Source organism: Nothobranchius furzeri, chromosome 11, assembly GCF_043380555.1.
Source record: "Nothobranchius furzeri strain GRZ-AD chromosome 11, NfurGRZ-RIMD1, whole genome shotgun sequence".
NCBI lineage: Eukaryota > Metazoa > Chordata > Actinopteri > Cyprinodontiformes > Nothobranchiidae > Nothobranchius > Nothobranchius furzeri.
Genome location: NC_091751.1, coordinates 40,166,286 through 40,177,086, shown reverse-complemented (window position 1 = coordinate 40,177,086; position 10,801 = coordinate 40,166,286). Strand labels below are relative to the sequence as shown.

The 10,801-nt window shown below is 42.3% G+C and overlaps 1 protein-coding gene across 1 annotated transcript in view; it reads left to right on the top strand.

Moving 5' to 3' along the window:
* The first annotated feature begins 5,572 nt into the window (after positions 1 to 5,572).
* Positions 5,573 to 10,801, top strand: part of LOC107395268 (supervillin) — a 50,454-nt gene continuing 45,225 nt past the window's right edge. Inside the window, exon 1 of the mRNA XM_070541555.1 lies at positions 5,573 to 5,713. The gene's annotated coding sequence lies outside the window, so the exon portion shown is untranslated. The remainder of the gene's footprint in view (positions 5,714 to 10,801) is intronic.

Sequence of the window (10,801 nt, the reverse complement as noted above, 5' to 3'; positions counted from 1 at the left end):
GGTATATTTGCATTTGGTACTCCAGCAGAAAAACAAAACAAACCGTGGGCAGGACATGTTTCATAATTTCATTTACAAAACTATGCCAAGTATTTAAAAGCTATTTTTAGAGTAAATCAAGAGAGTTCATTCATTTTTGTTCCTTAACACATGCCTTTATCTTTGTATTAATAAAGCATAATCCATATTCTCATGATTCTGCTACTGTTGTATGATACTGCAGTCTGATCATAAATAAACTCTTTGCATGAAAGTTAATTTTGTGATGAATTGGTACTTTAGAAACCAGCCGTGTAATCCGGTGTGTGTTTATTGTTGCAGCAGGAAACAGCTTTTATTAAAGGTACGATTTATTTTTACAAAACATTCACAAGAGCATAGAAAAGAAAAGAAAACACAAGAAAGCCCTCGGTTAATAAAAATTTGTTATTCTCTTGTTGTTTGAAGGATGTTCAGGAAAAAAAAACAATTCAAGATTAGAACTGAACATGGACAATCTGGCGAACCCTGGTGGTCAGAGTTGGTATTGCAAAAACAGGACTCGTTTTCCAGCCGCTGGGATGTTGGTTCAGTGCTGACACCTTCTAGCACCATGTCCAAAGACAAATCATACAGGAAGAAGACTCATTTCTACTAATGCGTTTATTTTACAACAGTAATTATCGTTAGAACATCATTTTACACAGTCCCAGCTGACCTACACTGGCTCCCTGTGCACTACCGAGTGCAATTTAAAATTTTAATGTTTGCTTTTAAAGCTCTGCATGTTGTTGTTCTACCTGATAGAGCTGCTCTCACCATACATGCCTTCCAGGTCACTAAGGTCTGCTGATCCACAACTCCTCTGTGTTCTTAAAATGTGCGATAAAGCTCGGGGGCAGCGTACTTTCACTTACGCTGACGCTGCACCAAACCGTGGAATGCCCTCCCCCTGTCCGTACACCAGTCTCCTTCACTGGTGTAATTCAAATCTAGCCTAAAGACCCATTTCTTTCATCTAGTTTTTTGCCAGTGAGTGTGTTGTTGTGCAGGATTTTAGCCATTTTTGGTCTTAAAGTTTTATTTTTTGATCTTATCTGTTTTCTGACTGTCAAACCTGCACTCTCTGTATGAATGTGAATTTTAATTCTGTGTTTTTATGTCTACGTTTTTGCCCAGTGCAGCACTTAGGTCAGCTGACACGCTGTCCCAGCCTCACCTTGCTTATTAACTTAACAGACTTTTTTTTAGCACAACCAGGGGCGCAGATAGGATTTTCAAACTGGGGGGGACAAAGTTCCAATGTACCCAAACACACACACACACACACACACACACACACACACACACACACACACACACACACACACACACACACACACACACACACACACACACACACACTATTGCAAGCGCCTTAACTAGAGCTCAGTCAGTTTGTGTAATTTCATCCAATGGTTTACGTTAAAACTAACACTTTTATATACGTGTTTGAAGCCATTATGCAGTGGAACGCTGGCAACAAATCTCTGCCTGATCAACACTATAAATGATAAATGATTTTTACCATCATTTCTACATCCATCACGTCCCAGAGAAGGTTAAACCAACATCAAACCCAACGTTTGGAGCTTGTAAACTCCACACACCTCTCGTGCAGCACCAGCTGTCTGATGCTGCAGCAGCGTCAATCGTCCCGGCTGGATGAGTGAATTTCTTCATCAGAGTCAATATTCTGCTTCATAATCAGAGTCAGTCATCACCAGACAAAGTGATCAGTCAACAAAGAGCAGACCTGCCGGCAATTATACGTTTTATCTAATATTTACGCTCTTCATGTTGCGCGCATCTCCTCCTCTCCCCGACTGGGAGCCTCTCAGCGGGAGGTGTTTTTCAAACTCTAAAAACTCCCATATTTTGCTCAGCCTGAAGGTTCCACATCTCCACTATCTTCTGGTGTAAAGTAGTAACTTCATGAGGGATCATATTTGTAGACGAGACTTGTTAAAGTCAGCAGTGAGGCTTTGGCACTTATAACGAGTAAGTCCCAACACTGACAACAACGTACTGAATCTATAACCAACATGCATAAACGGACAGATCGGTCCCGCCTACTTTCACTGTTGGTCTTTTTTAAATACGCAGAAATCATTGCTTGCCTTTGTCGCTTCATCCTGCATCCTAGCAGCAACCACTTTGGCGCCTCTGGAGTTGGTGTTTGTTTACGTCATGCTGTATTCAGTGTAATTGGAAAAAAGGAGCTTCAAGCGCTTAACCTCCGATTTTGTTTTCTTTCTGACCTTAGTTGGGGGGACGGTCGATCTGAATCTGGGGTGGACAGATCCCCCCCATCCCGCATCCATAGACTGTACATACCCGCATCCTATCTGCACGCCTGAGCACAACAGTGCCCTCTAGTGACTGGTAGATGCAAACATAAACACAGTGCTGTGCCCGACCGAATGAGAATTTGATTATTTATCTTTTTAAATATAACTTTTAAAGGAGAAACTGTAAATTCATTCTGCACACCCCATGGAGGTATTATTATTTTTAAATGTAGCTTTTTTAACTTTAATTACATGTTTTTACTGAACACATCATGCAAACATTCACAGAGCAGGTAGAAGAAGTATGTGAACCCTTGGATTTAATAACTGGTCGAACCCCCTTTGGCTGCACATATGTTTCCGGTAGTTGCAGATCAGACCTGCACAAAGGTCAGGAGGAATTTTTGACCATTCCTCTTTACAGTTGTTTCAGTTCAGCAATAATCTTGGAATAGCTGGTATGAATCACTAACTTGGTCATGCCACAGCATCTCAATCAGGCTGAGGTCAGGTCTCTGACTTTCTGTAGTTGATTTACTTCGATGCTTTGGGTCGTTGTCCTGTTGCAACACACGTCTACTGTTGAGCTTCAGCTGGTGGACAGATGGCCTTAAGTGCTCCTTAAGTTCTTCTGCAAACATCCTACTACATTTGGGAATTAATTATTTTTTCAGTGATAACAATCTGTCCAGGTTCTGACGCAGTAAAGCAGCCCCAAACCATGATGCCCCCACCACCATACGTCAGTTGAGATGAGGTAAAATGTTGGTGTGCTGTGCCTGTTTTTCTCCACACAGTCTTGTGTGGTTCTTCCAAACAACTAAACTTTCACAGAATATTTTGCCAGTTCTGCTGTGGAACAGCGCTGAACTTCATTTATAAATAATTTGTCTTACTGTGGACTGATGAATATCAAGGAAATTTTATAACCCTTTCCAGCTTTATGTGAGTTAACAATTGTTAATCGTAGGTCTTCTGAGAGCAGATCAGATCTTCTTGAGGAGAGCCAACTGGTGTGTGCTTTTGGGCCAGGGCAGCTTTAACGCCTCCAATCTCCTCTTCATTGATTGGACTCCAGCTGGCTGACGCCTGACTCCAGTTAGCTCTTGAAGATGTCATCAGTCTAGGGTTCACATACTTTTCTACCTGCACTGTGAACGTTTACATGGTGTGTTCAACAAAACATGGAAACATAGTTTAAGCAGACTGTAATTGTCTGTTGTTGGGACTTAGATAAAGATCAGATCACGTTTTATGACCAATTTGAGCAGAAATCCACATAGTCCCAGCATACTTATTCCTGAAACTGTTTTTCTTGGGCTCTGACTTACAGAAATGGAAAACTGTCATTATATGTTACGAGATGATAGCAGAGTCTAATCCAGCAATGTAGCACAAAAAATTAGAAATTCAGATTATTATGATTTCCGGTTAAGAGTTGGAACATGCAAGGAAAAACTAAATAAATTCTGCACGAGTAAATGAAGCTAAGAATATAATGAAGGTTGAAAATGTAACCAGTGTCTCAAATAATAAAATCTACTTTTCTTTTTAACTTTAAGCCACCAAACTCATGAGAATTTACCTTGAGTGGTGCTTAAATTTGATTGTTAAAAAAAGGAGCTGAGAGACTTTTTGTTGGCTCACCAATACGCTTTTGGGTATTTCACTTTTTAATCATACGAGGGAGTCACAGAAGCACAAACACAGACATTATTTCAACAGTTCTTTCTTATTTCTTGCAACCCTGAGCCGTTACACTTTGCTGCAGCAATGAGCATGTCTGATGTCCTCAAGGAGCTCACGAACATCCTGACACGTGGAGGAACTTGGGGTTAAACATCCAGTCTTCTCTTTGATCCAGTTTTGTTCACATTACAATAAAATACATAAAAGTAAGGATGCCTTTTTATCGGCTCATGCATGCTGCATTGCTTTAAGACCTAAAACAGTAAAATCAGGTCATTACTGGGAGCTCTGGGACAAAAACAGTCTGCAAACCTCTTCAGCTGTCCCTCCATCACAGCTGTCCCGACGCTAGAGTCGGTCTCGATAAAAAGACTTCAAATCTGTCAGCGCTCTGCAGCCGCCATGCCTGCTTGTGTCGCACAGAAACTGCATTATACCCACGATGACAGCTGCCCTCCTCCTCCGCGCTCCAGCCACTACACAAAGACTTTATTCCAGCTGTTTCTCCAACCAGCACTGAATTAAAGGTGGCACCGCAGAAAGAGTCAGAGCCTACCAGCAAAACTGCAGTCCCGTTACTCGTCAGGAAGTCACATCTAAACTTAACGTAAACATTAATGAGGTGCAAAAAGTATAAATGAGCAGTTGTGTTCTTATGGTAATAACTCCTGTAGATAAGACATGCGCTGCATTTTAGCACTTCACCACAAGATGGAGACAAATAGCAAATAAAGCACAAGAGTAGTCCACCTTTTTCTGACTCAACCACCACCCGAACATGCCTCCATGACTTTACTTTTAGCCTGTTAATTATAAGTAAACAGAACTAATACTTTACTCCCATTGGCCAAGTTAGTGTCTTTGCTGCACATTAATAAAATGTCTCTTTTCAGAAGAGTAAACCATAAGTTGTTCCACTTATCTCGTGTTGCTTCTGAGCCCCGCGTGGTTTGCAGGGAAACATGAAAGAGATTAAAACGAGTATGCAAAAAGGTTTTTTAATATGCAGCCAGGTGTATTTTAGAAGTGTGTTTGACTTTTGACCCCGTGCTGCAGGAGCCCTCGTACAGGAGGTTCTGCTGAGCCTCACTCTGACTTGTAGTTCCAACAGCTGATCCGATCCCCCTGCACTGGAAGCTTTATGCTTCCTGGCTATTTATGGCAGACGCCCCTCCACCGAGCCTTCTCTCTCAGTCCATACATGGCTGCCGTGGGATGAGGTTACCACAACAGTTTTGGGCCCCACTCCCAAACCCCTTGGAAGCAGCGTTGTGTCACCTTTTACCATTAAACACAATCAGAACAGGACTTCAAACCTGCTTCACAATAATGGATCTCTTCTGAGGACTCCTGCTTGGATTTTTGTTTTCGTTTTGACCTCCATCATCCCATTCATCATCCCATTCATCATCCCATTTTCCTCTGGAAAAGCCCACTCCCTTTGCTTTGTTGACCCTTGCCTCTCTTTACTTACTTCGCTCTGCTTTTCCTGGCTTGATTCACTTGGCCTGGTGCAGCAGAGCACCAGAGGCAAAGCACCAGGCTATATTTATCAGCTGCTGAGGTCGGACCTGCTTCGTGTTTCTGTTTGGGGTTACCTGCTCACACCTGAACCTCTTCTCTCCTCAACATCCCGTCAAGGATCTGAGGCTCTATTTTGATTTTCTATCTCTTGCCAGGATAAACAAACTCATCCTTTTGCTGGATGTAAAGTTGTAAGTACAATCCTTCCTTTTGTAAATTCTCTAATGTTAAAAGTGTTTTTTCTGATGAAACAGCAGCAAGTATTTAATTTATGAAGCAATTTCCCTCTGAGTCACAAAACCGTCTGACAACTTTATGTGCAGTCACCAAAATAAACTTGAAGTTTAATTCATGCAGCCTTTGCATCCCAAATGATCCGGGCAGGGTTGATGATGTGATGATCTGATAAACTTTAATATTGTTTCAAATCAAATGTGAGCTTTCATTGGCATTTTTTCTCATTCCCAGAAACTAATCAAGTAAAATTCAGCTGTATTTGTTTGGTGTCTGGTTTACGCTCCCTCCGCTGGAGGACTGTGTCCCAAACCAGTCTCAAGTAACCACAAGGGTATTAGCATTCCAGGCTGCAGATTATAGCCGTATGTCGGCATGTGAGAGCAGCTGATTTCATGTGTGTTCGACATGTGTTGTTCCAACACTGGCAAGACAGGCATGGTTTCCCCACAGTTTGGTTTTTGAAGCGAGTGCGTGTGTGTGTGTGTGTGTGTGTGTGTGTGTGTGTGTGTGTGTGTGTGTGTGTGTTTGTATATATGAGTGTGTGCGTGTGTGTGTGTGCGTGTGTGTGTGTGTGTGTGTGTGTGTGTGTGTGTGTGTGTGTGTGCGTGTGTATGTGTGTGCACGTGCATATGCGTGTGTGTGTGTGTGTGTGTGTGTGTGTGTGTGTGTGTAAGGGAGTGCAAGAGAGATGCAGCATGGCTGTCATTGTTGCTCTGCACCTGCTGTTCCCATCAGAACCAACAGACGGGTTTAAAGCGGGCCTCATGCTTGACCCGGAGCCACCGAACGAAGAGAAGTCAAACCAGCTCAAATCTATTAGCATGCATCCTGCTGGATATGTCATCATCATTAGCAGGGTGCGCGCGCGCACACACACACACACACACACACACACACACACACACACACACACACACACACACACACACTAAACTCACAATATGCCATGCATATGCATGAGTTGTTTTGGTGAATCAAATACAGAATAGTGATTAAATCAGTGAATCACTTTAATTTGTACATTAAAAAATAACTAGAGATCTGTGACAAGGTATTTGCCCTCTCACAAAAGTATTTTATCACTCTGAGATGTTTCAGATCTGCAACCAAACTTCAACATCAAGCAACGACAACCAAGTAAAAAACTCAGTTTTCTAATTTAATATTTTATTTCTTGGGGGAAAACGGTTCATCCCAATCTACCTGGCTCTGTGTGCAAAATAAACGAGGTCATTTTGATTCATTAGATTAATTAGAAAGCCTCATCCTGTCATGACTCCCAGGCTGACACCCTCCTTTGCCTCTGCTGCCTCCTCAATCAAGCCCTCAGCCACTTAATTACCATCACCTGCACCCTGTCATCAGCTCATCTCACTCACCTGCTCCCCCTGCTATATATTCACCAGCCAGCCACCAGTTTGCTGTCAGATTACTGAATGCTCTATGCCAGTAGTGCTTCCAACCTTTCACCTTGTCTGATCACAGCCTCAGGATCTCGTTTTCACGCCTGACCCCTGCCTAGGACTCTGCCTGCCATCACAACCCTCACCTGTCTTCGACCACGCCTCCAGCCTTCTCCCTGTACCTGCTTAGTGCTGATCTGGCTTCGCCCCGCGACTGTCTTCGCCTCTGCCCTTACCTGAGTATTACCCCAGTAACACCTCCACATCTTAGCTCCTGGCTAATAAAGACTTAAGTGCTTACTGTTTGTCATCACGGGTCCTCCAAGTTCTGTTCGTGACACATCCAGACCAGATCATCACCAGACCTGCAGAATAAAGAGAACCTGTTCGACACACGTTGTGTTTTGTTCTACAGAAACTCAGGACAAACAGAACACGTAACGTAGCGGGCCTCACGTGGTCTTGTTTTGACTTAACTTTTACTTGAGTTATGTGTCACAGGAGTGTTCAAAGGCCCGAAGAAAGATGTGTCATCTTGATGATTCCAAACGCTTTTACTAAAACATTCTGTGGAATTTTCTGGAACGTCTGAGTTCCGTTACATTCGGAGTAAAACTGTTACTCAAACATCGTCAGTCAGACATGGTGGTGGTAGTGTCATGGTATGGGATCACTTTGCTGCTACTGGACCTTGAACAGCTTTCTATAACAGAAGGAAGCTGGAAAGGGGAATATGACCTTTGACCTTAAGCAGGCTGTTTAAGGTTACTGAGTTTATGGGGTTGGTGCCATTTTCCACAGAGCCATGGCTGGCGTGGACTGACTATTCTCTTGAAAAATGAATCACTCCACAATAAAACTGCAGAATAAAAACATCTAAGGATTAATTGTGTTGATTTCATTTGTTGCTGTCCTTTTGTCTGTTCTGTGTAACCATTGTTGTGGTTAGTCTTCATATCAGAAAGAGGCAAAAGCTTTATTTGAACCTGCGTCAGCAATACCAAGCATCCATCTTAACTCCCTCTAAGCACTTCTTCTCTATGCTCTCCCTTCCTATTCTGCCCCCTAGTGGTAGACAACATGCTCATAAAGTGAAGCAGTATGAAGATGTTTCAAAGCCAAAACTTCACGTAACCACATCCTCCTCCTTTACCCCTTCCCTCGTCCTTCTGCTTCAAGAGCTGCAGCATCTCTCTCTCCTCTCCATCAGCCTCCACTCCTGTCGGCATCCATATAAGAGCAGAGCACATTTCTGAGCTTCAGGCAAAGCTGATGCAGGAGCTCAGATCTAAACAGAGAATTCCAGAGCGATTGTTTAGGGAGAGAGGGCGAGGGTCCCAGCTGGGCTGCTGCACGCTCACACCAGAGTGTCCACGTGGAGGTCCTCTGCTAGTGTTTAGATCTGGGCGTGTTTGTCAGTGTCGGCCCATCAGTGCAGCTGAATAAATGAACCCGGATTTATCCAGACAAAGACAGAACATCAGGGTTTGGTGGTGGTGGTGAAGTGTGATCACCAGTTCTGAAGATTAATGAAGCTTCTTATCTATTTGCAATAACTTAAAACAGTTATTTCACTGTTATAGACAAGGTAAAGAAAATGATTATGTAAACTCAAAAATACATCAGTGCAATTATCAGATTATATTGCATCTGTACTTTATATTTGGCACAAATCTGTATTTAATCACAATTACTCTGTTTAATGTGTAATTCCGGTAATTTTATTCATCCCTCATTTTTGCACAGTTCTCAAGCCTGATGACGCAACACCAAAGACAAACGCAACAAAACCAGAAAGATAAGCGGAGCTCTTCTCAAGTGTAACTAACAATAAATACGGTTTACAGTAAATGAAGCTTGGCTTTTTGGAATACTGGTCAGAGTTGCATTTGAGATTTTCTGCAGGATTAAAAAAAAACTTGACAAAAATTCTAGTTTTATTTAACTTGCATAGGTTTTGATAAAAATAAATAAATAAATAAAACAACAGAATCAGACATAATCTAAGGCTGCATTGTCATTCTTCTTAAAATAAGGTTAAATCAGAAAAGTCAGAAAGCTTCAGATCTTGTTGCTTGTTGCAAGTTTAAAGAGACAAAAAGGAAAATCACTTTTAACACAGTTCTAAAACTAAACAGGCAATTTTAAACTAAAACATCTTCTTTGTGCAGAAGATGACAAAGTGCACCTTCTGGACAGAGAAGATAGATGGTATGAGAGAGGAGTAATGGCAGCTATCTATGTCAGATGGGAAACACCTGCATTAAACAGAAGGAGGCTTCAGGTTTCACCTTCACAGCGCAGTCAGCAGCATCAGGCAGCTCTAAACCTAACTATAAAAAATGTCTGCATCTAATCAAAAGACCCATACTAACACAATAGGACATAATGACATAAACATCTCACCAGGGGTAGGGAGGCAGGATGTTCATAGTTAGTTTCAGCTCAACAACAGACAGCTTTTATAAATGATAAATGACCCGCACTTGTATAGCGCCTCTCAGAGTAAGGACTCTAAAGCGCTTTACACTACAGTGTATCATTCATCCATTCACACACACATTCACACACTAGTGGTGATGAACTACAATGTAGCCACAGCTGCCCTGGGGCGCACTGAAAGAGGCGAGGCTGCTGAGCACAGGCGCCACAGGTCCCTCCGACCACCACCAGCTAAGCTTGACCATCCCATATTCCAGTCCTCGGATGAGAAGCAAATTACCTTCAAGAAGCCAAAAAAATACATTTGCCTTCATTTGAGCCCTTTTGGATTACCATGACCCAAATGACTGAGAGCCTTCACCAGCATTGAACTGTTCCTGGATTTAAACCCCAAACTATACGCATTCCTGAAAGACAACTGTTCAAGAATCTAGTTTTTAGATAAATCAGTCATGAACTTTTTAAGAGACATCATTATCACATAACATTCCTGGAAGCTACAGAGGTGCTTTGTATGCAACTAAAACCAAACCAAGCCAAACCGAAACCTCACAGAGCCATGTTTAGCTACGGCAGACAGATGCTCTGTAGGACGGAAGTGTGAAAGGTCATCTCTAGATGCAACTAAACGCACCAAGCTCAGACAGACTAAAACTAAATAAATCCCTTCTGTCACGGAATTCCCTGGAAAACCTCTGAAGTGAACTAACATCCTGTTTATTACACAGCTGAGCTTGGGTTTGAGGAGATGTTGAGTCATGCTGGGATCTGCCTTGTGATGTTTACATGACAGCGTCCTGGGTGTTGGGTTTTATTGAAGTCATGCATGACCGGTTTGTACGTCCTGTGCTGCAACATGATGTTGGACAAAGAAACAGCTGAGTGCAAGAAGGCAAACAGTCACTAGCAGTCATTAAAACTCAAATAGTGCTTAGAGTTTGGAGCTGCTACTTGTTTTATGCAATCAGTGTCATTTAGCATGGAAAATTTGGAGATTTTGTTTGTAAAACTGAAGATTTTCACTAATATTTAATGGGATGAGCTGTTTTTCTTTAAGGATATCGATCAAACATTCAGCCCGTCAGCTGGTTATGGTGCCTACACGAGTTCTGCGTCATGATCAGATTATTCTTTTTATGTTACGTCTCATGTCAGTGTTGTTGCTGTCCTAGAAATGATGGGCACGCGGCCTGTTGA